Source organism: Gopherus flavomarginatus, chromosome 3 (assembly GCF_025201925.1).
Source record: "Gopherus flavomarginatus isolate rGopFla2 chromosome 3, rGopFla2.mat.asm, whole genome shotgun sequence".
Classification (NCBI taxonomy): Eukaryota; Metazoa; Chordata; order Testudines; family Testudinidae; genus Gopherus; species Gopherus flavomarginatus.
Window position 1 is genome coordinate 265,033,267 of NC_066619.1, and position 27,042 is coordinate 265,060,308.

The window sequence follows — 27,042 nt, forward strand, 5'->3', positions numbered from 1 at the left end:
GACTCCCTGTTTGAGAACCCCTGCCTTTAAGTAGGTTTCAGAGTAGCAACCGTGTTAGTCTGTATCCGCAAAAAGAACAGGAGTACTTGTGGCACCTTAGAGACTAACAAATTTATTTCAACATGAGCTTTCGTGAGCTATAGACATATCTATTCAAGTGACACCATCATAGGACCTAATCACATCAGTCACGCCATCAGGGGCTCATTCACCTGCACATCTACCAACGTGATATATGCCATCATGTGCCAGCAATGCCCCTCTGCCATGTACATTGGCCAAACCGGACAGTCTCTTTGCAAAAGAATAAATGGACACAAATCTGACATCAGGAATCATAACATTCAAAAACCAGTGGGAGAACACTTCAACCTTTCTAACCACTCAGTGACAGACTTGAAGGTGGCAATTTTGCAACAAAAAAACTTCAAAAACAGACTCCAAAGAGAGACTGCTGAACTCGAATTAATATGCAAATTAGACACAATTAACTCAGGCCTAAACAGAGACTGGGAATGGTTGGGTCATTACACTAATTGAATCTATTTCCCTATGTTAAGTTCTCCTCACAACTTCTAAGGGTCATCTTAATTATCACTTCAAACTTTTTTTTCTCCTGCTGACGATAGCTCATCTCAATTGATTAGACTCTTCCTGTTGGTATGCATACTTCCACTTTTCATGTTCTCTGTATGTATAAATATCTCCTGTCTGTGTGCTCCATTCTATGCATCCGAAGTGGTGAGCTATAGCTCACAGCTCACGAAAGCTCATGCCAAAATAAATTTGTTAGTCTCTAAGGTGCCACAAGTACTCCTGTTCTTTTTGCCTTTAAGCAGTGATGCTCAGACTGAGGCTTACGCAGGAGCGGTGCCAGGGTTTTTGGCGCCTTAGACGCAGGACTGGCTCGCCAGTCCCGTGGCTCCGGTGGACCTCCCGCAGGCATCCCTGCGGACAGTCCGCTGGTCCCACGGCTCCGGTAAACCTGCCGCAGGCATGCCTGCGGGTGCTCCACCAGAGCGGCGGGACCAGCGGACCGTCCGCAGGAACGCCTGCGGGAGGTCCACTGGAGCAGTCTACCACCCTCCCAAATCCTGACGCCCTAGGCAACTGCCTAGGTCGCCTAAATGGAAGCTCCGGCCCTGGGCTCATGAACTGCAAGTGGCTCTTTAATGTGTCTCCTGTGGCTGTTTGCAGCACATGAAATTAAAATACTGTGTGATTTCATCATTAACCAACCTAAGTCATTAACCAATCAGGAGGCTTTTACTATGTTATTAATCAATTGTAGTTGATAAACTAATATATGAGGTCAGTCATTCTGCAGCGAGAATAACATATATATAAAAAGCAAAATATTTCCCTTCATACTGTTTAAATATGAATATATAGCACTATAGTAATTGAAACAACGAATTCACACTACTGTGACTCTTTTTGGTAGTGCTGATCACTAATTTGTCTCCTAAACCACTGAGGTCTGAATATTACTGCCGTAGAGGATTGTTTAAAAAAGATTTTACCATTAGCATTAGCCTGAAACCACTAACTCTATCCATCTTCCTCCTTCTTTTTTTCATGTTGCTGATCACCTGAAAACCTGGGTGACCCATGAGGTCAGAGCTGGGGAAGAGGATGCCTGGGGGCTGCCTTATTGATGATAGAGATAAAAGAATATTATAAAGTCCCACTAGACTTTCAGTCAAGTTCTCTGTTGCAGGAGCAATGTCCTCCTTGAGAGCCTTCTGGAAGCTCTCCAGTTCTATTATTAACCTCAAAGGGTGGACCAGGAAAGGGTTTGTTTAGTCAAGGAAAAGAGAAGACTGAGAAGGGACATAACAGTTTTCAAGTACATAAAAGGTGGTTATAAGGAGGAGGGAGTGTTGTCAGATGCTACTGGTGTGGTACCAATTTGTTTTTTCCTTGCCTTCATGTTGTTTGCTGCCATTCATTTGTTGATTTTTACCTGTGTATTGGTTAAACAATTTAGCAAGGTTATACACATTGTACATGTTGTACAGCAATAATACAATACAGCAATAATGCAGCAGTACAATGATAATACAGTAGTACAGCAAGAATACAGTTGTTTTTACACAATAACCAAGTTGAAATTAAATGACAGTTTTTCTGGTCCAGCTAGTGGTTTTTAGCTGATTGTTAACTTAATTGTCCATATATGGTAGATAGAGGTGTATTTGACCAGTCTCTTATTTATAAAGCACTTCATTTTTCTTTTCTTGATGCTTGGAGGTTTCTTCACTGTATACTGATATTATTTGGTGTCTTTAGGGTGTGATTTTTTTTTGCATCTTTCATCTGTGGGATGCAACTTAAACAACTTTTGTTAGTTAACAGTAAAGTGTTTTTTTGGTTTGTTTTCAGTAACCCAAACTTAATACACAGTTTTAACATAGTTTGTTTACAATGTTATAAGAACAATGTAATAGGGACCGAGCCTTTTATAACACAAGCTATACTTTTGCAGTTGTTGTATAGACACTCATTTTCATTTGGGGTGCATTACGGCTAAAATAAATGCTTATAATGTTCCGTGAGAAGGTGTATTGTTTTCCCTTGCTGAACACTTTGTTCCAGCAAAAGAGTTAGTAACATAATTTTAACTAGCTTGTTAGAGTTAATTTGCTTGTGATACCAATTTGTATCTGGACTGCCTGTTGTCCTGCTAAAAGAGCTTGGGCTTTCCAGTGCTCGACTGCCCGGGTTGATTCTTCTACTTCTCCTGTTTTTTCTGTTACTTGTTCGGCCAGCATGCCAGCATGCTGTCTAAGCTGTCTCACTACCATAGACATGAGTTGCAAAATTCTTGCTTTTTTACTCTTATTACTATTTTTCAGAGCCTCGGTTTCTACCATCACTCTACATATGCCAGTCCATGTTTCCCCACTCTTTTTTAAATTCATATGGACCCCCCTTACTGGCAATCCAGTGGGTCCATGAGTTATCAAACTCTGTGGGGATCAGGGGTTTCCCTAGCTCGAGGTTTTCAGTCATGTTAGATTGCGATTCTTACATGGGCAGGTTCGCTTACTCACCAGATCAGTGGTCGGGGTCACCAATGTTGTCAGATGCTACCGGTGTGGTGCTTTGCTCTGTTCAATGTTGATATCACTCGGCTGTGGGCATGTGTTCCCTCTGTGTGCTGTCCCAGCTCTTCGAAGATAGCTGACACTGCAGACCCGAAGAGAACCCCCAATGACCACAGAGTCTTAGTAAGATACGAAGGCACGTCGGCCAGATTTATTGCCGTATGGACACAATGGCAGTTCCCTTCAGATTGTTACTCTACAGGGCGTACTACGAGAAAGTGCCTCTTGGCAATGGACTCGGCTCAGTCAGTGGCGGGACTTTCCACTGCCCCCTCGGCCGGACAAAGACACCTCCCCAGGGATACATTCTTATACGCAGGTACAAACAAGTTACACATCACTCCTGACGTATTGAGGTGCAACCCCTCTACGTAGCAAGGTACAACCCCTCTACATAGTAAGGTGCCGCCTCTCACCTTGTACATGTTGGTTTGAACAAAACAACTCTATCCATCATATTACCCTTTTGGCCCTGTCATTGGGATGGATCAGTCTGTTCCTTGTTATCTGTGTGGAATGTACAAGTATGTGAATGTTCTGATATCTAGTGTTCAGTACCTTTTAGGTACGTATCTTCTTGCAGCATCAGCCCTTTCCTTGCCAGCTTCTGTGAGCAGGGCCTGCTTCTGGCTCACAGCTTCACTTTGCTTTATGTTAGCAAAGTCTTGACCATTACTTTCGTTCAGGCCTTAGGCCTCATACCAGGCCTCTGATACCAAGGTTTATATCTCAGGGCCTTCTCTTACTACAGGGAGAAGAACTGTTCTTCTTAAACTCTGCTTCTTGTCCTATCCTCAATAGGCTTTAAATTACAGCAAGGGAGGTTTAGGTTGGACATTAGGAAAAACTGTCAGGGTGGTTAAGCACTGGAATAAATTGCCTAGGGAGACTGTGGCATCTCCATCATTGGAGATTTTTAAGAGCAGGTTAGACAAACACCTGTCAGGGATGGTCTAGATAATACTTAGTCCTGCCTTGAGTACGGGGGAATGGACTAGATGACCTCTTGAGGTCCCTTCCAGTCCTATGATTCTATGAAACTGGGTCTCTCATCCCAAAAGGCCAGAGATGCTTGAAGCTCAAAGCTCAGGAGGTAAGTGTCTGTTACATAGATATGATTCCATCTTTTCTCTAATTACAGCTGCTCATTACTCTATGACTGAAAAAAATGGCAACAGAAATTATACCATATGATTTAAATGACTGATTCTACACCAAACATAATGTATGGTGAAAGTGAGCAGTTTAGGCACTTGCTGTAAACCAAAAATTGCTCATGGAAAGTAGTCAGTGAATAGTTATGAACAATGTGAATATTTGCAAAAATCAATGTCCATTCATGAAGGATGTGCAGGCAGGGGAAAAAAAGAGTAAACATAGAATGAATGGTATTTGCAGCAAATAATTAGACCAGCTCTATTCGTTAATGAGTCAGACACATCCACTTTATCAGCAGGTATTCAAGTCAATGAGGGCTAGGAATCTGCTTCTGAAGATGCTAAACCATACTTGCCCTGTGTCTGGTTTTGTAATTTTGATTTATGGAAGACTTGTTCCTTCAACATTAACTTCTAAAATATGCTCTGTTAAGATGCATGCCTGTCTGGGTAATGAAGCACTGCCAAATGATCTGCTGTGTGTACAAGCTGGGCATAAATAGGGATGCACAATTACATTATTTATCAAATGACTTTTCAATCAGAATCTACAAGCCTTTCTGAACTACATACATAGTGAAGTGGGATCCTCCCGCGCCAAAGGGAAATGAATTACAAAAAAGGGTCACTTAAATAATTCTACTTGTTTAATGTGGAAAATGTGAGAATTGAATGGAACAGAACTGAACAATTTATTGTTTGCGCTTTTTTGGCTAAATTTTAACAGCATTATGCAGGGAGATACATGTTCAAATCTGACTGATAATAGTCAGGTGTGCATGTACATGTAGATCCTCACCCATTTCTTGCAAAGTTAGATCCACATCTTAAAGACAACAGGCCCTGGTTCTGCTCTGACTCACACTTGTGTAAATCTGGAACAGATCCACTGGAATCAATGCAGCTACACTAGCATAGAAATGGTGCTAGTACAATCAGAATCAGGACCAAATCAGCATACGGAGAAAAATTATTCCTATGAAGCAAATTATAGTAATAATTCTCTTTCATATTATGCCAATATATCACAGAAGTATAATTTCCACTGCTGCAGTGTATGTCTGCCTCTGGTAACATTTTCATTATTAAAAAAATGTTTTGTGGGAATTTTTCAGCATGATCTTAAATCTTCCCTTGGTATTCATCCTTAGCATGTATAGTTTCACCTTTGTTTCATCTGTTTACATTAAAACAGATGAAACAAATGCAGTCATACAGGTACAGAACTCAATCAACCACACAACTTAATTAATTACTCTTGTCCTCCCTTTCCCCATTCTCCTCTCCTGATTGATTCTTGTTCTCATACATTGTACCATATCTGGATTTACAGTCCCAGAGCGGGATTACCATTATCCCTATGTGCTGCTGTAGGGCCTCTACTTCTGTTGATTCCCCTGCACATGCTACCTGTATCACAGATAGCAGCATGCAAGTGGGAATGACTGTCATTACCCCACCCACACAGATAGACAAGCAAAATGAGCAGTACAGCTGAACTGCCACAGCAGGAATAGTAGCCTGCTACAGGAATACACAAGTAACAAACTAGTTCCCCCTCCTCTAGAGTGAGATGAGCAACTAGGGACCAGATTTTGACAGTCTGGTTCCCAGTCTGTTCCTGGAACAATGCAGCTATATATTATCCCTAATTCAGGGTAGACCGCTAACTGGCAATCTTGCCCAAATCTGCAAACTTCTATTGACGTGAATAGGGATTTGCAAGCATTCTCTGGCAGGGAAGCTGTCTTTTTTTTTTAATTGTTCAATGAAGAGCCATAAATATTTGTTATCTATTGGAATTGGCATTGAGCCAATCATATTGCTATGTAGGCTGATCATTAGTCACAGTCCATCTGATTAGCAGGAGTACCAGAGGTTTGTGATCAGTAAAAAGTTTAACAGATTCTAATTCATAAAGGACAAATATTCTCCATTTGTGTTGCCCTCAAAGACTCTTCAGTCTAAGCACAACTCATTGAAGTATCAGTCTGCATCCTAGAGCAGTACACCACTAAAGTTCTTGACCTTGCAATAATACTCCTAATTAATGGCTAACTCGCACATACAGTTTGTTTACTGGCAATTTAAAAAATAATTACTAATGCTTCTGATAGGAGTTGTTTCACTCTAAATGCCTGTCCTTGCACTGTGCTCCAAGACCACCAGGTGCTTTCACTTTTGAGAAGCTCCGAGCTCCATCAGCTCCTTTGTCAATTTATAATCTAACGTCACTGTCACTGATGATTTAGACAGCCAACATGCCCAGAACCCTACCATTCCCTGGGCAGGCAAATGCCCCAGCAAAGAATGATGTATTATCATTTTTATTGCACTCTAACTTCTTTCATGTAACACAGAAAGCAAAATGCTCTGTTCTTGCCCTTGTAGCATTACTGTCCAGGCCTGGAATTGCTCGTTATTTCCCTGCCATGCTCAATAAATGCAGGGCCTTGCATTTGCCTTCGGGGCAGTTTACATTGCGGTTTGGTTCCTTTCACCCTCAGAGGATTGAGGCTTCTGTGCTTTTTCCTTTAATCTTTTCCTGGCTCCTCAAGCACTTATCTGGCTTTTTTTTCATTAGGTTAGAATCACCTACAGGCTGTATGGCTTACTCCAGTCTAGGTCGGATTCTATTGTCAGTTTCCAGGAAAGTTCTGTATCTAACATCTTGGACAATTTTGTCCCTGGTGCGTTCTTGTTTCCATTCTCTCCAAACTTGTAAAAGTCTGCCAATGCATACAAACTCCTTGTAAAGCTTCTGTTGTTTCCCCAGGCTTTAGGTCCCTCTGGTGGAAACATGTTGTCCTCATGAATTAAGGCATGTTCCCCTGGGAAACAAAATAATCATCCAGTGTTTCCCTATTGTAGAATCACTTTCATCCTTGGCACTCTCAAATAAGTACTTGAACAGTTTTGCTTCCCTTATAAATGTTCTGATAAGGGAACTGTCACCAGATTGTTTCCCCAGAGCTCCCCCTGGGGTGGGCTCTTGCACTCACCTGGGCCTCTTCTCTGTGACGCCTGGCTATTCCATCATGTCAATCCAGTCAAGCCCTCTGTCTGGGCCCCAAGCAGTGAAGTCCTTCCAGGGTTGCCAACAAACACAAATGAATGGTCCCACCAGTAGGCTAAGACTTTCTCTCTTCTGATAGCTTCTATTAGTCAGTGGCCCCAACTAGGCTCACAGGAAAATAGTCCCATCAAACATGGATCAAACCTTCAGGGAGGGGCTGCTGAGTATCAGTCATCTGAGCAGTTCCTGCCTTCAGCCAACCCTCTCCAAGAGCTGAAGACTAGCGGTCTGGTCCTCTCTAGTCTGCCACCAACTATGCTGTTTTCCGTTTTTTAAGCTCCTGACACCAAGTTTGACATCTCTCACTGCTGTGGTGGGGCAGAGCTGACTGAGCCCAAGTAGCTCATTAAGCCAGTGTATACTTCTTCACAGAACATACGAGTACAGGGGAGAGAAAACAGACAAAAGGGGAGGAAGGAAGAGGGCCGGTTATATTCTGTATAGTGAGCAGCAGGCTCACCATGCCAGCTGCCTAGCCATTAGAGTTGGTCAGGAAATGGACTTTCTGCACCGTGGGAAATTCTGATATTTTGACATTTTGTCTCCACTTCAAAATCAAGACAAAGAGTTAATTATTGCACAGGGAGACTACATCATCCTCGATGATGGTGAAGTACTTCAGTAACAGAGCTCCATCTCTTCTCTGGGTCTTTTGGGGCACTTTGGGGGTACACTGAGGAAGCAGTCCTTGCTGTCCTCCCCCACTCACAGGGTCTTCAGTTGTGATGGGCATTTGGGTGAGTTACGCAGGAGTGGCGAGAGATGCTATTTCAGCCTCACAATCTGAGCTTTCTCAGAAGGGTTAGTCACAATCTCTGGGTCTGGCACAGCATTCTGCTTGGTACATCATTCTGCCTTTGTGCTTGGCATTTTAAGAATAGGTTAAACAAATGCCTGTCAGGGATTATCTAGATAGTACTTGATCCCGCCTCAGTGCTGGGGACTGGGCTAGATGACCCACCGAGGTACCTTCCAATCCTATGATTCTATGATTCTTTATTTTTGCTCCCTTTAGTCCTTTAAGCTAGCATTAATTCACTGCTATTTTGCTGCCATTATCCATTCCCCACAAGTCTAATAGGGCTCCTTGAATTCTCGTTTAGTTGCCTTCTCTCTATTCCTGGTCTTGGTTTTCTATTTTTCATTTAAGTTTTGATCGCTACCTTGTGAAGCTCGATTGCCCATTTCTTGTAACTTGCATTGTTCATTTTTTCATTGTAGCCTATTGCACCTTAATGATATTGTATGTCCCTCTGAACCAACTTAATTACATAGCATACAAGCTCTCTCTGCTGGTTTAATTGTAGTCATTGAACTCTAGAGAGTGTGCTGGGAGAGAAGCTGAGCCCTGTTTAGGGTGCGGGGCTTCCTTGCTTATGGGTCCTATAAAGGCAGCCAGCTAGTCAGGCAGCGGCATAGACAGCTGCAGCGGCACAGCAACCAGCAAACAGAGCTGTAAACAAGGGCGTTTCAGTGGGAGTTTTCAGGGGAAGGTTGCAGGGGAGATATAGAGACCTAGAGACTTAGGCAGAGGAATTGACAGGTCAGTGAAGGGAGTGGGTAGTGGTCTGCCAGTGTTCTGGTGCCTGTTGGGGGGGTTTGTTTTGGTTTGTGTTTCTTGGACTAACAGGTTTTAGGTGGGAAGGCTATGACCGATACAGAGGCAGCAGTGAAAGACACAATGAGGATGACTGGACGTGCAAGCTGCGGCACGTACATGATCCTAGAGGGAGTACCTGAAAAGAGTTTTGTCTGCATGAAGTGCCACCTGATAGAGCTGATGGAAGAAAAGATCTGAGGACTGAAGATGCAGGTGGAAACTCTAGCTGAGTTTAGAAGGGGGTTCGAGCAGATTATGGAGCAAAGACATGAGGAGGCTGAAAGGACAAGCTCAGACTTGCAGATGGAAGCAGGACCAAAGAATTCAGAGGAGAGACTGCTGGGGGAGGAAAGTGGACGGTGGAAGCATGTGACTAAGAGAACGAGGCAGAGGAAAAGACGGGCGAGTGAAGGAGAAATAGAACTCGTGAACAGGTTTGCGGAGTTGGAAAATGAAGAAGGGGCACAGCAGGTGGTCGCTGAAGGTGAGAGGGCAAGGAAAAAGAGAAGAGCAGCTAGCCCTACAGGAAGAGGGGAAGAGTCAATGGAGACAACACCAAATATGAGCCCCAGGAGGATACGGGATGGGTTGCGGAGGATTGCAAGGGCGAATAGGAATCGAGAGGACTTGCAGCCAGTGGGAGCAGGGGATAGACCAGAGAATCACATTGTCACCAGGAAAAGGCAGGTCTACGTGATCGGGGACTCCTTACTGAGAAGAATAGACAGACCTGTAACTAGAGCTGATCCGGAGAACAGAAGGGTGTGCTGTCTGCTGGGTGCTAAGATACGGGATGTGGAGCTGGGGCTGAAAAGGATCCTAACGGGAGCGGGAAAGAATCCATTGATTGTTCTTCACGTGGGAACGGATGATACGGCTAGATTCTCCCTGGAAAGTATCAAGGGAGACTATGCCAGACTGGGGAAGATGCTTAAGGAAATTGAGGCTCAGGTGATCACCAGTGGAATTTAGCCTGTTCCTAGAGAGAGGCAACAAAGGTGTGACAAGATTATGGCTCAGGCAGTGGTGCTATAAGGAGGGCTTTGGTATGTATGGCCACTGGGAAGCATTCATGGACAGAGGACTGTTCTCTCGGGATGGACTTCACCTCAGTAAGGAGGGAAATAGGCTTCTAGGATGGAGGCTGGCACAAGTGATTAAGAGAGCTTTAAACTAGGAATTTGGGAGAGATGGTTGGGAGATGTCCAGGAGACCTCCACGCTGGAATTCAACATTTGAGAGGGAAGAAAACAAAGTAAGAGAGGATACAACCATGGGCAGAAGAATGGACATAAGGAGGAAAGGTAGTGTAGATACCAGTCTAATGGGTGATACTGGAGGTAGAATGTCTGTGCCTAACCTGGTAAAGAATGTCAGTGAAGCCAAACAGCAAAAATTAAGATGTCTGTACACTAATGCGAGGAGCCTAGGTAACAAAATGGAGGAACTAGAGATACTGGTGCAAGAAGTGAAACTGGATATTATAGGGATAACAGAAACATGGTGGAATAGTAGTCATGACTGGAGTACAGGTATTGAAGGCTGTGCTGTTTAGGAAAGACAGAAATAAAGGCAAAGGTGGTGGAGTAGCATTGTATGTCAATGATGAGGTTAACTGTAAAGAAATAAAAAGTGATGGAATGGATAAGACAGAGTCTGTCTGGGCAAAAATCACATTGGAGAAAAAAGCTACTAGAGCCTCCCCTGAGATAGTGCTTGGGGTGTGCTACAGACCGCTGGGATCTGATTTGGATATGGATAGAGACCTCTTTAATGTTTTTAATAAAGTAAACACTAATGGGAATTGTGTGATGATGAGAGACTTTAACTTCCCAGATATAGACTGGAGGACAAGTGCTAGTAACAATAATAGTGCTCAGATTTTTCTGGATATGATAGCTGATGGATTTCTTCACCAAGTAGTTGAAGAATCAACAAGAGGGGATGCAATTTTAGATTTGGGTTTGGTGAGTAGTGAGGACCTCATGGAAGAAATGGTTGTAGGGGACAGCCTTGGTTCGAGTGATCATGAGCTAATTCAGTTCAAACTAGATGGAAGGATAAACAAAAATAGATCTGGGACTAGGGTTTTTGATTTCAAAAGCGCTAACTTTAAAGAATTAAGGAAATTAGTTAGGGAAGTGGATTGGACTGAAGAACTCATGGATCTAAAGGCGGAGGAGGCCTGGAATTACTTCAAGTCAAAGCTGCAGAAACTATCAGAAGCCTGCATCCCAAGAAAGGGGGAAAAAAAATCATAGGCAGGAGTTGTAGACCAAGCTGGATGAGCAAGCATCTCAGAGAGGTGATTAAGAAAAAGCAGAAAGCCTACAAGGAGTGAAAGATGGGAGGGATAAGCAACCTTATTGAGGTCAGAACATGTAGAGATGAAGTGAGAGAGGCTAAAAGTCATGTAGAGTTGGACCTTGCAAAGGGAATTAAAACCAATAGTAAAAGGTTCTATAGCCATATAAATAAGAAGAAAACAAAGAAAGAAGTTGGACCACTAAACACTGAGGATGGAATGGAGGTTAAAGATAATCTAGGCATGGCCCAATATCTAAATAAATACTTTGCTTCAGTCTTTAATAAGGCTAATGAGGAGCTTAGGGATAATGGTAGGATGACAAATGGGAATGAGGATATGGAGGAAGATATTACCACATCCGAGGTAGAAGCCAATCTCGAACAGCTTAATGGGACGAAATCGGAGGGCCCAGATAATCTTCATCCAAGAATATTAAAGGAACTGGCACATGAAATTGCAAGCCCATTAGCAAGAATTTTTAATGAATCGGTAAACTCAGGGGTTGTACCGTACGACTGGAGAATTGCTAACATAGTTCCTATTTTTAAGAGAGGATAAAAAAGTGATCCAAGTAATTGCAAGCCTGTTAGTTTGACATCTGTAGTATGTAAGGTCTCGGAAAAAAATTTGAAGGAGAAAGTAGTTAATGACATTGAGGTCAATGGTAACTGGGACAAAATATAACATGGTTTTACTAAAGGTAGATCATGCAAAACTAACCTGATCTCCTTCTTTGAGAAGGTAACAGATTTTCTAGACAAAGGAAACGCAGTGGATTAATTTACCTTGATTTCAGTAAGGCATTTGACATGGTTCCACATGGAGAATTATAAGTTAAATTGGAAAAGATGGGGATCAATATGAAAATTGAAAGGTGGATAAGGAACTAGTTAAAGGGGAGACTACAGCGGGTTGTACTGAAAGGTGAACTGTCAGGCTGGAAGGAGGTTACTAGTGGAGTTCCTGAGGGATCAGTTTTGGGGCCAATCTTATTTAACCTTTTTATTACTGACCTTAGTACAAAAAGTGGGAATGTGCTAATAAAGTTTGCGGATGACACAAAGTTGGGAGGTATTGCTAACACAAAGAAGGACCGGGATATCATACAGGAAGATCTGGATGACCTTGTAAACTGGAGTAATAGTAATAGGATGAAATTTAATAGTGAAAAGTGCAAGGTCATGCATTTAGGGATTAATAACAAGAATTTTAGTTATAAATTGGAGACACATCAGTGGAAAGTAACAGAGGAGGAGAAGGACCTCGGAGTATTGATTGATCACAGGATGAGTATGAGCCGCCAATGTGATATTGCCATTAAAAAAGCTAATGCAGTTTTAGGATGCATCAGGCGAGGTATTTCCAGCAAAGATAAGGAGGTCTTAGTACCGTTATACAAGGCACTGGTGAGACCTCTTCTGGAATACTGTGTGCAGTTCTGGTCTCCCATGTTTAAGAAGGATGAATTCAAACTGGAAAAGGTTCAGATACGGGCTACTAGGATGATCCGAGGAATGGAAAACCTGTCTTATGAAAGGAGACTCAGAGAGCTTGGCTTGTTTAGCCTAACCAAAAGAAGGTTGAGTGGGGGTATGATGGCTCTTTATAAATATATCAGAGGGATTAATATCAGGGAGGGAGAGGAATTATTTAAGCTTAGTAGCAATGTGGATACAAGAACAAATGGATATAAACTGGACACTAGGAAGTTTAGACTTGAAATTAGACGAAGGTGTCTAACCATTAGAGGAGTAAAGTTCTGGAACAGCCTTCTAAGGAGAGTAGTGGGGGCAAAAGACATATCTGGCTTTAAGACCAAGCTTGATAAGTTTATGGAGGGGATGGTATGATGGAATAGCCTAATTCTGGCAATTAATCAAAGATCAATTGCCAAATTATCAGCAGGTAAGCATGCCCAGTGGTCTCGGATGGGATGTTAGATGGGATGGGATCTGAGTTACTACAGAGAATTCTTTCCTGGGTGCTGGCTGGTGAGTCTTGCCCACATGCCCAGGGTTTAACTGATCGCCATATTTGGGGTCAGGAAGGAATTTTCCTCCAGGGCAGATTGACTGAGGCCCTGGAGGTTTTTTGCCTTCCTCTGCAGCATGGGGCATGGGTCACTTGCTGGAAGATTCTCTGCAGCTTGATGTCTTCTAACCACAATTTGAGGACTTCAATAACTCAGACATAGGTTAGGGGTTTGTTATAGAAGTGGATGGGTGAGATAATATGGCCTGTGTTGCACAGGAGGTCAGACTAGATGATCATAATGGTCCCTTCTGACCTTAAAGTCTATGAGTCTAAATATTGTACTGACCATTTCCCTGAGCCTTCTCCAGTCTTCCAAGATACAATTGCACTGTTCCATTAATAAAGTGCTATATCAGGTTCTGAGATTAACATAAGAACGGCCGTACCAGGTCAGACCAAAGGTCCATCTAGCCCAGTATCTGTCTACCGACAGTGGCCAATGCCAGGTGCCCCAGAGGGAGTGAACCTAGCAGGCAACGATCAAGTGATCTCTCTCCTGCCATTCATCTCTGTCCTCTGACAAACAGAGGCTAGGGACACCATTCCTTACCCATCCTGGCTAATAGCCATTTATGGACTTAACCACCATGAATTTATCCAGTTCTCTTTTAAACGCTGTTATAGTCCTAATCTTCATAACCTCCTCAAGCAAGGAGTTTCACAAGTTGATTGTGCACTGCGTGAAGAAGAACTTCCTTTTATTTGTTTTAAACCTGCTGCCTATTGTTTGCAAGTAAGCAGTCCCCATTCATTTTCATCAAAATCACGCTCATGTCACTTCACATTTGCTCACCCTGTAATTCTTAATTTCGTCATAACATTACAAAACACAAAGTATTCATCTTGTTTTTTCTTCTATAAGTTATCTATGATGGATGCTTTATCTATACGTAACTGTAGCTATAAGATGTCAGATACCTAACAATAGCTATCAAACTCATTTCACTTTATAAATTAAGTGAGATAACAAACAACTAACACTTTGAAATCAAGGTATTGTCCATCTATTGAAGTCCTCACCAGCTTTGCACTGGGGAATTGGGTGGTGGCTGGCAGGGAGAATGAAAATGCAAGCCACTCCCAGCCCACAGAGAGAGAGCATTTCTGTGGCCCCTGCAAGGCTTATACTCTAGTTCCTGGGCTGGTAAACCACAATCCATGTAACTCATCTGCAAGTCTGTGATTATGGATCTATGTAATTGTAGTCCTAAATGGCTATGACCCTGTCCTTCCTCTCTTGCTACCCAGTCTCCCCTCTTCATTGACCTCCCTAGAGCAGGCAGAGAGGCCAACTCTCACACAAACTAGAGGTGCAGCAGTGACCACACACACACACACACACACACACACACACACACTCTCACAATCCCTGCTATGCAACTCCTTTCTCCTTAAAGAGTGGCAGCACATTATTTCAGCTGCATGGGGAGCTTTTCATGGCCCTTGCCATCCTGGGTGAATTTTGCCCCTTATATACTATTAAATGTTGAGTTTAGCTAGGAGGCTGTATTGGTGTAAATTCTTAATGCGATAACATATCTTTAATTCAAATTTGGAAAGCAATGTAACCAACTCTATCCAGTGTGGGAGTCACTGCACGTGTTGGACTTGTGGCACACCAATCCCTTTTAGATATTTGGTAGCATGCAATTTGTACCACAAACTCCAAGGCAAGTGTAACCCACTGGTTACTGAGGGTGTGTGGTGTATCCCCTCTCTGTTCGATCCACTAAGGATATGAGTCTGTTACAGCTCTCAGATGGAGAGCCAGGCTCTTTAGTTCAAGCTGCAGAGGCTCATGCTTTTAGCTCTGGATATGACCACGTTGGAGTTGACCAAGATGGTGGCCATTGCACAAGCACTGTGGATGAATGAATTGATTAGACCCTCCTGTCAGTGAAAAGCAGTTTTATTGTGATTAGAAAAAACATTTCAGATTGTAGCACTATTTATTTTAATCTCACAGAATTTGGCATTGACAGATTTGGAGTTCCCAGCATTCATATCTGGAAATCCTGATTCTCAATGGGTTTTAAAGAAAAAGACAAGTGGTCAAAGACTACATTATACTTACAAGTATCAGAGGGGTAGCCGTGTTAGTCTGGATGTGTAAAATCAGCAAAGAGTCCTGTGGCACCTTATAAACTAACAGACGTTTTGGAGCATGAGCTTTCGTGGGTGAATACCCACTTCGTCGGATGCATCCAACGAAGTAGCTATTCACCCACAAAAGCTCATGCTCTAAAACGTCTGTTAGTCTATAAGGTGCCACAGGACTCTTTGCTGATCATACTTACAATTTCTCTTAACCATCTGTGGAAAGAGCATTCCTTACTCAAAACCGTTCATGAATTTCTTCAAATGACTAATTCTTGGGCTGCTGATAATTCCTAACCACTTTATTGTGAACATTTACATTTGGAAATTTAAATATTGTTGGTTTCATGTCTTGTTCTCTAATTAGAATGCTTATGTAGCTAAACAGCAGTACCCATTGCAACATAATCAACATTCTTTTTTGGTGACTATTGGAGTTTAATATTCACTGTTCACAAAAGTGCATGCTAGTAAATCCTGAACTTGTAAATATTGATATGCGAAAGGATTACAAATTCAGCTGAATTAAAACTTGCTTTCAAATTCAAATATTCAAGATAGGTTACACTGTTTATCCATGTCAACAAACTATCCAGCTAGGACTGGCAAAAACTGAAACAACCTAGAAAATCCTTTCAATCTTAGCATGTAAGATTGTAGCCTTTCCTAATATTTTCATACTCAGTGAGTGTGAGATAACCAGGTTAGTCTACAACATGCCTATTAGTTTTGCAATACCTAACTCTCAATGACATTGATCTGCTAGAGGTCTTTATAGAAGCCTCTAAAAGCACATCACACACCAAACTAAACCCAGAACCCTCGTAGGAAATTAAATATAAAGAAAAACACTACAATCAAGATTATTCATCTTCCTCTTCATTTGTGCCCCAAAGGATGCGGCCAGCAATGGCATCCAGTTCTCCTTTTGTGTAATACCTGTGAATAGACATCTGCGAAATCTCAATGCTGTAAAATACAAAACCAAACACCCATGTGTTAAATACAGACAGCAGTGTAAGTGCCCCACTGATCCACCTGTAGCATGTGCTATCTGCCAGTGGCTTTATTTCAAATTGGGAAGATTTATTAGACATAGACTGTGATACAAATAAAATAAGGAACATTGTTTTTTCCTCCATGTTATTTTTCTCTTTTTTCATGTATCATTGCTTTTCATGTTAAAGCACTGGTACTAAAAGCTCGTGTGATAGCATTGTGGTACAAAGCCTAAAAAAAGATAATTAGGCTAAATCTTCCCCTACATAGGAAAATCCTATACAGGGGTCAGGAAAGTGTGGGTGTTTCAACTTGTGAAGCTTCTGTGCCATCATTCTCTTGGTTGAGATTGGGCCCATACATGCTCACTGTCTGTATGTGTGCGTGTAAGACCCATCATGTATGTTATGTGTTATTGGGGAAATCCTGCAGAACTCAGGACACCAGTGTGACGGGGTCCCTTGGGTGCAACCTGGATTGGGGGAATGCTGAGCCCTCCAAACCCACCAACCTGGGCTGCCTCTGACACTGTGATTCTCCATTGCATACATGCCATTTCTAAGGAGCCTCCGGGATAGCAGATCGTTTTCCTGATGGGTTATTAATGCTGCTTGGGCTCTCCTTTGTTGCAACTGAAAGGCTCACAACATATTTCAGTAACACATATAGCAATACTTCATAGCTTCATATACAGTGATAGTACATACAGTCCAACTGGATATTAATATTCAACAGATCAAGACTTTTAAAATGATACCTCACAAGGCATATTTTGAACAAAATAATCATAATCATATGAACATGGGGGTTCCAGGGTGCTACTTTGAAATACAGAGTGTCACAACCAGCAAAGGGCAGGATCATTTATGCAGATATCTAGTGCCTCTGTATTAGTCCCCAAGCCCACTCCTCTGTCATAGTCATACAGCTGCCTTTGGAGCCATGCTTTGATGGTTTTCCTGCCCACGTGTGAAGATTCTTTTTGTGATTCTGCTGTCAGACATCATGGTGACAGGTAATTTTATTATAACAGAGAAAAAGAGAGAGGGAGCATACAACAGCAGTCATGGAGTGCTGGGAAAGATTCAGTTCTCACTACTTCCCATGGATATGTCGGTCTGATGACTAGCCTGTTAAGTCATTGGCTTGGCCCTAAAATAGACAGCAGATGGTGTCGAGATAACTTTGTGCCATATGCCTAACCAATCTTTTTCTGAATCGGTGATATAAAGGAACTTGCTCAGCCAGCTATCATGTGGCCATAAGAAGGGTTGTGAGACTTGTAGGTGAAATTTCTAATTTACTTGGTAGCAGTCTATAATAAGCAGACAAATTAAATTCTCTGCTTCCGGAACTCTAATAATGTCAATGGAGAGAATCTTGTCCAAGGTCTACAATGCGGGACTGAATTTTGACATGTTGAGAACCCACAACTCCATTGACTTCAATGGGAGTTGTGAATCCTCAGTGCCTGGCAGAATAAAGTGGTTAGGAATGATCAGCAGTCCCAGAGGGATTGCAAGCGCTTTGGAGGACAGAATTAAAATTCAAAATGATCTCAACAAACTGGAGAAATGGTCTGAAGTAAATAGGAAGAAATTCAGTAAGGAAAAATGCAAAGTGCTCCATTTAGGAAGGAACAATCAGTTGCACACATACAAAATGGCCCTACTATGAGGGGCCTTGTGTTATTCCCTATGGCAGAGGTGGGCAAATGTTTTGGCCCAAGGGCCACATCTGGGTATAGAAATAGTATGGTGGGCCATGAATGCTCATGAAATTGGGGTTGGGGTGCGGGAAGGGTGAGGGCTCTGGGGTAAGGCCAGAAATGAGGAGGTCAGAGTGCAGGATGGGGCTCTGGGCTGGGGCAGGGGGGATGAGATGTGGTGGGGGGAGGGCTCCGGCTGGGGGTGCGGACTCCGGGGTAAGGCTGGGGATGAGGAATTTGAGGTGTAGGAGGGTACTCTGGGCTGGAACTGAGGGGTTTTGAGGGGGATCAGAGCTGGGGCAGGGGCACAGGGGAGTGAGGGCTCTGACACAGCTTCTGGAAGCAGTGGCATGTCCCCTCTTCGGCTCTTACATGGAGGTGCAGCCAGGCGGCTCTGCTGCACGCTACACCAACTGCAGGTGCTGCCTCTGCGGCTCCCATTGGCTGTGGTTCCCAGCCAATGAGAGCTTCTGGGACAGTGCTTGGGGTGGGGACACTCTGCAGAGTGGAGCCCCATGGCTGCCTTTAAGCATAGGAGCTGGAGCGGGGGCCATGTCGCTGCTTTCTGGAGCCATGTGGAGCAGTCCCCGACCCTGCTACCTGGCTGGAGCGTAGGAGCAGGGCAAGCCCCATACCCCACTCCGCAATGGAGCTCAAGGGCTGGATTAAAATGGCTAGCATCCATCCTGCGGACCACAGTTTGCCCACCCCTGGCCTAGTTCCATCCTCTTTGCCACCTCCATTCAGGTAGTTGACGGCTGCTATCAAATCCCTCCTCACTCTTTTCTCTTCTGCAGACTAAATAAGCCCAGTTCCCTCAGCCTCTTCTCACATATTATGCGCTCCAGCCCACTAATCATTTTTGTTGGCCTCCACTGGACTCTCTCTCCAATTTGTCCACATCCTTTCTGTAGTGGGGAGCCCCAAACTGGATGCAACACTCCAGACGTGGCCTCACCAGTGCCGAATAGAGGGGGATAATCACTTCCCTCATCTGCTGGCTTACTAATACAGCCCAGTATGCCATTAGCCTTCTTGGCAAAAAGACACATTATTGACTCATATCTAGCTTCTCATCCACTTTAATCCCCAGGTCCTTTTCTGCAGAACTACTGCTTAGCCAGTCAGTCCTCAGCCTGTAGCAGTGAATGGGAACTCTGCACTTGTCCTTGCTGAACCATGTCAGATTTCTTTAGGCCCAATCCTCCAATTTGTCTAAGTCACTTTGGACCCTATCCCTACCCTCTAGCATATCTACCTCTCCTCCCAGCTTAGTGTCATCCGCGAACTTGCTGAGAGTGCAATCCATCCCATCATCCAGATCATTAATGAAGATGTTGAACAAAACTGGCTCCAGGATCAACCCCTGGGGCACTCCGCTTGATACCGGATGCCAACTAGACATCAAGCCGTTGATCACTAGCTGTTGAACCCGATGATCTAGCCAGCTTTCTATCCACCTTATAGTCCATTCATCCAATCCATACTTTTTTTTACTTGCTGGAAGACCATATCAAAAGTTTTGCTAATGTCAAGATATATCATGTCCACCACTTCCCTCAACCCACAGAGCCAGTTATCTCATCATAGAAGACAATCAGGTTGGTCAGGCATAATTAGCCCTTGATGAATCCATGTTGACTGTTCCTGATCACCTTCTCCTCCAAATGCTTCAAAATGGATTCCTTGAGGACCTGTTCCATGATTTTTCCAGGGACTGAGGTGAGGCTGACTAGTCTGTAGTTCCCCAAATTCTCCTTCTTCCCTTTTTAAAAGATTGGCACTATATTTGCATTTTTTCAGTCATCCAGGACCTCCCCTGATTGCCACAAGTTTTCAAAGATAATGGACAATGGCTCTGCAATCACATCAACCAACTCAACACCCTCAGATGTATTAGATAGAAGGTAACAGGCATCTGTCTCCCATTTCAGTATTGTATACCTGGGCGAGCAATACTCAAGACTTGGGGCTATCTTGTGAATTAAGTCTAGGTTCTAGAATGCATGTTTTTGTTTTATATGTAACCATTTGTTGCCAGTGCTTCTACTTGCCACTATTTAAATCTCAGTGCTTTGTTAAGTAAACATACTTGATTTCACTATAAACATATCTAAGTGCTGTGTTCTAGGCAGAGTGATTACAGGAAGTGGAACTGGTAAGCTGCTGCTTTGGAAGCAGAGAATCTGTGAATACTGAGTGTCCAGTAGACCAGGGGTTGGGCACTCCCAGGTTGATGCTCAGAGTGCGTAAGCTTTGGAGTGTGCCAGTTGCTAACCTGTAAAGTGGCAACAGAGCCTGTGAGGCCTAGAGCGGAGAGATTGTGTTGCCTATGGCCAGTGAAGTAGGGTAGCTGACCCATGACAGGCAGCGACAAGGCTTCCTCACACATAGGCCAGGTGGTCGCGAGGTGCCTCACAGCCCTGGGCACTCCTGGGAAGCATTACAGTTCTATGAGGTTATCGAGACCTTCCTCTAGTTGGTCCTCTTGGTCGCTGCATCCTGTATAATGAAGTGCTGCATTTGTTTCCTGAGACTCCACAGTACTGAAAACTTGTTTAAAAAAACAAACAAACCCACCTTCCCAAATGGCTACATGATATCATCAAAGGTGAGCAACTCCTAGACTAAACAGCTGATCAAAACATGGAGGTTCTCTCCTCTGCACTCATTTCCACCCACATCACTGTGCATCAAGATAATTGCAGCTCTGCATTAACGTGATTCCTTGTAAACTCCACTGTAACCATACCATCAGTCTCTTCATGCTGAAATTTGAATGTCATGCAAATTTGCCCACTGATCATAACTCCATGTACTGTGCATGTCACTGAATGGCTGCATTAAACAGCTTCTTTTAATCCTTGTGAATTAAGTATTATAAATGCACCGATACTCCCACAGAAAAGATCAGAGACTTGTTGCCCTAGCAACAAGAACATAACTTTTTTTACTTTCATTTACTTCTAACTTGGTTTCTATTAAACATTTATAGATCCTGCCAAATTTAAAATTTGTAATTTTAAATAAAATCAATAAGAGTTTGAGTGGATTAAGGTATTGTAAGCAGGCTTCAGACCCTTTCACCTCTGTCCCTGTATCAAAATCTGCCCTGGTTGGCATGACCAAGAGTTGTTTTCATGTGATTAATCCTTGGTGGCTCATAGGTTTTAGCCTAATTCTTACCTAGACTCTGGTTTAACATAACAGTTCTAAACAAAAATTACTGTACAGTTGATCTAGGGCTATCGGTAACTGAAAAATGCTAAATGCTTTAAAATCTGTCTTTGTGCTTCCCTGATTGTGGGGGCTGCTGGGAACTCATTCAACCTTTTTGCATATCTTAGCTCAAATTCAGGGTGATCTGTGATTTGCTGGTATGTTTCACTCAGGTCCCCTTTCCTATATCTGGCTGATTAACTTTGGAATGTGTAAGTTTCACTTAGCTTTACTGAATGATACTTACTTTTCCTTATAAAGCATTTTGAGATCTTTGGTTGAAAAATGCTTTACATAGCATGAGATATTATGAAAGCTCAATGAAATTAAGTAAAAAATATTCTAGGCCAGAGTAGGCAACCCATGGCATGGGTGCCAAAGGTGGCACGCGACCTGATTTTCAGTGGCACTCTCACTCCCCGGGTCCTGGCCACTGGTCCGGGGGGCTCTGCATTTTAATCTAATTTTAAATGAAACTTCTTAAACATTTTAAAAACCTTATTTACTTTACATACAACAATAGTTTAGTTATATATTATAGACTTATAGAAAGAGACCTTCTAAAAATGTTAAAATGTATTACTGGCACGGGAAACCTTAAATTAGAGTGAATAAATGAAGACTTGGCACACCACTTCTGAAAGGTTGCTGACCCCTGTTTTAGGCTGAACACTGCCAAAGGTATTGTGGCTATATGAAGACTAGTAGAGATGAGGTTTTGATGTAATAGTTTCAGTAAAAACAGCAGGTGAAATCCTGGGCTCAAAGTCAATGGGAGTTTTGCCACTGAGTTCAATAAGTCCAGGATTTCGCGCAGCATGTTTTTGTGTTATGTACAGCATATTAGAATCGCATTTAGGTTCTGCATTCATGTTGTGCCAATTTCCCCACAACTCCCACTGGAATGAATGTCATTCAAAGGATGCTCAAAATTTTTGTCCAGGGTGATGATTGCTATCTGCAGAGAAAGTGATTTTTATGTTGGTTTTAGTCAGTAATGAAAAGAAACAAATACAGAGCTCTGATCTGAGGACAGGAACGAAGGCTCAGGAGCTGGAGCTCATGCAGAAGGCAACGTTGCTTGCATGAAAGTCATGTAATCAAATTCTGTGCTGGTTTACACTCCCTGTAATTTCAATAACCTTGAGGGTCTTAAACTGCTGTAAACCAGAGTGGAATTTTGCCCAATGTTCTTGTTGACAGAGCTCTGAAACGCTAGACTGTGTTCTCTTTAGGCATTTTCCCACTTTGAACAGCAATCCAAAGAGAGTGGTTCAGCTTTTAGACAACCAAAAAGCATTTAGACGTCAGGCATGAGTTTGTTGGCAAAGAAATGAGTGGGACACCGTCAGGTCAGTCTCTTGCCTAAATTGTCTGTTTATTTACAATGTATAAAAATTCAGCCAAAGACAGTCTGTACCGTGATCTTTATGCCACTTAAGTGGTGCTAAAGGATGCAGCACTACTCCAAGCGATGATTGGCTTCTCTCCACCCCCAGGAAGGCAATGCATTAGAATCTTAAGAATTGCTCTAGCTTCTGGGTTGAAATATCAGCTACTGAGCAGCTCCATAGCCTCGGAGAAGAATTTCTACTGTGCACTAAACTGAGTGTTTGCCCCATGGTGTCTGTTTAACTTTGAACAAGAATGGACAAATCAAAAACACTTACAGCAATGTAGCAGCACTATAAGCAAGTTCTTAATGTGCTGTGATGGGGTGTACCAGGCCCTTTCAGGCCCCCTGCTGGAAACCTCACAGTCCTATCACACTTGGCACCAGGAAAGGAGCAGTGAACATGGGTCCTCTAGGCTTGGCTAGAGAAGCCTCATCAAATCAGCCAATCAGAGCACATCAGGCTCAGATAAAAGCAGCTGCAGGGGCTGAATAGGTCAATTCCTGGCTGGGGCTAGAGGGGCAAGGAAGAGTGTTCTGCCCTAGCTTGAGTGGCTGCATTAGCTACACCAGGAAGTGAGAGGAGCTGAGAGCTCTAGCCCAAAGGTAATGGAAAGAAGTGGGAAGAGGCCCAGGGAATGTAGTAGTAACCAAGCGAAGGAAGCAGCATCTGGCTGCAATTTATAGGGGCCCTGGATCGGGACTGGAATAGTGGGTGGGCCTGAGTCCCCCCACCAGCCAGTGCTGGAGTAGCCTAAGCTGCAGAGAGAGAGATTAAATTTAAAGGGGTCAGAGATGGAGTTGAAGACCCTGGGGAGGGCCAACCATTTTGTTGAACACTTTACAACCCTGGAATAGGACTGAACTTGAGAGATGACCTGGCTGAAGTGCTGGGGCAGTGAAAACCTGTGAAAATAGTCTCTATGGAGAAAGCCCTGGGGGCAGTGCTCTATAACAAGGAAGGACTTAACTCTAATCCAGAAAGGGCTGAGCACTGAGGCCAGTAAGCAGGCTGAAGAATAAGCCAAAAGGAAGAGAGGACTCATTTGTTTGGATGTTTGTTTAGACTTTCAGCTGGACATTTGTTATCCTGGAAGGGGTTTGTTCATTTTAGCCTGTGTGATTTAGCCAGAGGGCTGAGCCACTGAAGACCTGCCCATTGAGGCCAACAACCTACAGCAGGTGCCAGGAATGGAGAAAAAGGATTGCAGCGCTACACCCAGCCAACAGGAGGGGTTGATAAGAGCTGAGTGCCCCATCACATGCTCCATTGATTTTGCTTAAACATAATAGAATACAGCTGGTGTAGTGGAAAACCAGCAGTTAGAAGCTAAAGTTATGTAAAATGCAGATATTTTGGACAATTTCACAGAGCACCATCCTATCCAAACACATCTGTTCTGCTACAGAGGCGAGCACTACCCACTGCAAATAATCTACATAACAGAACTTTTAAGAAGTGTGCGATAACCTGTACTAAAAATGACTCCAGTATTAACTTGACCTACTTATAGAACATCAGAAATACAGCTGAAATAAACAAGGGATCTATTCCTTCCGGCTGGATGGGTATGAAAAATACTTTATTGAGCTATAAAGTACCTCTTTTGACAAGGATCATAGCAAGAGTGTATTGTACAATAAAAACATTTGAGTTGACACAAGACATGGCCTGAAGTGTTTAGAGGAGTTTTCTGCTATAACAACCACTTACTGATAAGCCATATCTTCCTAGCTATCACTGAGTTTTATGCATAAAACTGTGGCATGCTAAGGCCCTGTATGTGATAGACAAGGAATGTGCCAGTAAGAAAAATCTATTATTATATTACTGTAGCACCTAGAAGCTGTCTTCATGGACCAGGACCTCATGAAAGCTGCCCAGGCTATATTGCTATGTTTGGTTTTATGTTTGGAGAAGAAAAATGTTAAGAAATGTCTTAAAGGGCTTTTATCAAGCACTTCCTTAAAAAAAAGTCTGTTGAAGTGAAATATTCAAGAGGTGAAAAGCACTGCACTCCCATGGATTAGAAGCCAGTGAAGAGAGAGAACACAAAGTAGGAATAAGTGATCAGGTTTCATCATGGTTAGCATCTTTATTAATGATCTGGAGAAGGAGGGAAATGAAGGGTAAAATCTGCAGAAGATTCTAAATTGTTAGGACAAACAAGACTACTGTATTGGTGTAGCAGCTCATTCTATATTACTAAACTGCCATAACTGAGAAACTATATAAAGTTTTCAGACATTGAAATTGATGCAGAGAAGAGGCAATGTAGTGTAAATTCTACACTGGCTTATGTTGATTCTTTCTATGGCTACAGTAAAAATGTGGGAATGAGGTATTATAGCTTGTACCTAGTTAGTGCACTTTTGTTAAGCACTGCTTTTCACAATCATTACAATTAAAGGCCAAGACCCTACAATGGACTGCATGCTTTGTTTCCCAGGGTGCACTCTCATGCAATTTAGTGAAGAACTTGGACAATTCTGGGGAGATACACTGCCTATGAGAAATGGATGTTCACTGATTTCCTCCCGCTACCTCCCCCCAACACACACAAGGAGAATATGGATGTTCATTTCTAGCTTTGACTTAATAACCAAATGACCTTTCAATTTATTGAAAATGTTAACTGTTTTCTTACATAAAAATAACAGAGTGGGGGAGGGGAGATGACTCAGTAAATTCCAAATGAAAACTTTTATTAAAAACTAAGGGCAATATTCACAAAGGGATTTGTGTGTTGTGATACTGAGCTATTACATGTCATTTCATTAAAAATTATTGAAGTGAGACATGGTAAGATGTCAAAATGCCAAGGAGTAGATCTGTGACAGAACTGAACTTCCTGCAGAATGGAAGTTTCACAATTTCAAAATTTTGTTTGTTTTATTTCAGAACAAAACCAAAAAAGATTGAGGTTTCCTTTCAGAACAATCATTTCATTTTGGGTGGTTTTTTTTTTTTTTTACTTTTCATTTCATATTATATCAAGTTGTCATTTCAAAATTATTTTAAAAAACTTAATTTTAACAAATCAGCATTTTCAGATGGAAAAACATTCCATCTGAAAAACTTTGACCAGCTCTATTCAGGATCTTTAAAATTTAGCTGTGGATATTCTCCTATAGGAAATCATGGAAACTCCATCACTTGGGGTATTTAAATCTAGGCAACACAATGCTAAACTGGTAGGAGAACAGGCAAGATTTAAGACCAGTACAAAAAAAGCTATGTGCAGTGCTCTACAAGCTATTGTATTGGTCCTATAAAATGTAGGACAATGGCATACATTCTTGAGCATCAGATACTTCACCTTCTCCATTAACTATTTATAATACATGGATATTTCTTTACAGAACACTCTCACAACAAAGATGACTAAATGGGTATTTTCCTCCTCTAGTTTATTTCACTGAGGACAGGAAGCTAGTTCTAAAAATTATCTACAAATAGACAAGAATATAAGACTAAGAGCATAAGAATGGCCGTACTGGGTCAGACCTGTGGTCCACTTGGCCCAGTATCCTGTCTTAACAGTGGCTAGTGCCAGATGCTTCAGAGAGAATGAAGAGAACATACCAATTTATTGAGTGGTCCACACGCATCTTATAGCAATCAGAGGTTTAGGGACATCTAGAGCATGGGGTTGCGTCTCAGACTACCTTGTCTAATAGCCATTGATGGACCTATCCTTCATGAACTTGTATATGTTTTTTAATCCAGTTATACTTTTGCCTTCACAACATTCCCTGGCAAAAAGTTCCACAGGCTGACTGCAGTGCGTGAAGTAATCATATTTGTTTTATAAACCTGCTGCCTATTAATTTCATTGGGTGATCCAAACACTTATTCACTTTCTCCATATCATTCATGACTTATAGACCTCTAGCATATCCCCCATTAATCATCTCTTTTCTAAACTGAACAATCCCAGTCTCTGTAATTTCTTCTTATATGGAAGCTGTTCCATACCCTTCATCATTTTTTGTTGCTTTTCTCTGTACTTTTTCCAGTTCTAATAACCTCCTTTTAGATGGGGCAGCCAGAACTATAGGCAATATTCAAGTTGTGGGCATACCATGGATTTACATAGTGGCATTATATTTTGTCTTGTATATCTCTTTCCTAATGGTTCCCAACATTGTTAGCTTTTTTGACTTCCATGGCACACTGAGCAGATGTTTCCAGAGAACTATCCATGATGACTCCAAGATCTTTCTTGAGTGGTAACAGCTAATGTAGACCCCACAATTTGTATTTATTGTAGCCCATGGGGCTAGCTTGCCTTTATTATATTCATTGTCTTGCATTCATTACATTCTTCATTTATGATA